General features: G+C 32.1%; 1 non-coding gene across 1 annotated transcript; it reads left to right on the forward strand.

Annotated features, from left to right (window-relative positions):
- The first annotated feature begins 218 nt into the window (after window positions 1-218).
- LOC133807592 (small nucleolar RNA R71) lies at window positions 219-325 on the forward strand. Its single transcript, XR_009879496.1, has one exon. It is a non-coding gene; the product is annotated as a small nucleolar RNA R71 (small nucleolar RNA).
- The last annotated feature ends 1,105 nt before the right edge of the window (window positions 326-1,430 follow it).

Genomic DNA, 1,430 nt, shown 5'->3' on the forward strand with positions numbered 1-1,430 from the left:
TTACTTCATACCTTCCTCCTCTTTTTGGTGAATTAGTTGACCTAGACCTAGGATCAAAATAATTCCATTGTTGTGAATTGACAGATAAATCTTCAAGGGCATCCCACGCCTCTTGTCCTTGAAATTTTAAAAATTTTCCAGTATGCATAGATTGAATCATTTGACGATTAGAGGGAGTCAAAACATCATAAAAATATTTTACAAGTCTCCATTTTTCAAAACCATGATGAGGACATTTTAATAATAAATCTTTAAATCTTTCCCAACATTCATAAAACTCTTCATTATCTTTTTGAAAAAACTCGGAGATTTCTCTCCTTAGACTATCAGTTTTAGACATAGGAAAAAATTTCAGTAAGAATTTATTATAAAGTTGATCCCAGGTAGTTATAGACCCCGTGGGAAGGGAATTTAACCAAGCTTTTGATTTGTCTTTTAATGAAAAAGGAAACAATCTTAGTTTGACCGACTCATCAGAAAAATTTTGAAATTTAAATGTTGAGAAAATTTCTAAGAAATCTTTGACATGCATGTAAGGATCCTCTCTATCTAACCCATAAAAAGATGGCAACAATTAAATGATTGCTGGTTTAAGCTCAAAATGAGTTGCAGAAGTAGTAGGTAAAACAATGCATGACGGAGCATTAGATGAAATAGGTGCAAAATATTCAAGCAAAGTTTTTTCAGGCACAACATTTTCATCAACAATATTAGCAATGGGTTCCATGATGCTCAAATTTTTACTAACACTTTCAATTTCAAACAAAGATAAACGTCTTTTTACTAATCGTTTTTTAGAGTTACGTTCCCAATGATGCATACAATTTTCACAAACAAGGCAACAAGGATAATCTCAAACAAACAATTTTCTGATGTGGAAGATCAGTTAAAACCGCAACCACAGAGCATACTTAGAATTTTTAGAGATTTCACAACAATATAACTCTTATGGTTTACTTGTCCTCAGGCCTATTTGATTCCACTTACTCGCGCACTACTAACAACTCCCCGAGGTTAATTAGTAGAGGCGGATGGGAATTTTGTTCAAATTTCCTTTAAGCAAGAATTGCTTATGGTGAAAGGACAAGATTTAGGTTTCTTTTTTTTTTTCAAGTATTTTTCACAATATTACACTAAAATATTAAAGAAGACAAAGAAAAATAAGGCAAAAATTAAATAAGACTAAAATTTAGACAAGAGTAGGGAGGCATAACATGCCATCAACCATAACAAAATTAAGGTAAAAAACGAGGAGGCACAAGTGCCATCAACTTAAACATAAGATAGAGGACTAGGAGGCAAAAATTGCCATCAACTAGCTAGGAGGCAAAATTGCCATCAACTAGTAATTTGCGGAAATTAAATAAAATAAAAATTACAACAATATAAAAAAAGAAAATTACAACAAATGTCAAGAGGCACAAGTGCCA

The sequence above is a fragment of the Humulus lupulus genome, chromosome X, assembly GCF_963169125.1.
Source record: "Humulus lupulus chromosome X, drHumLupu1.1, whole genome shotgun sequence".
Taxonomy (NCBI): Eukaryota; Viridiplantae; Streptophyta; class Magnoliopsida; order Rosales; family Cannabaceae; genus Humulus; species Humulus lupulus.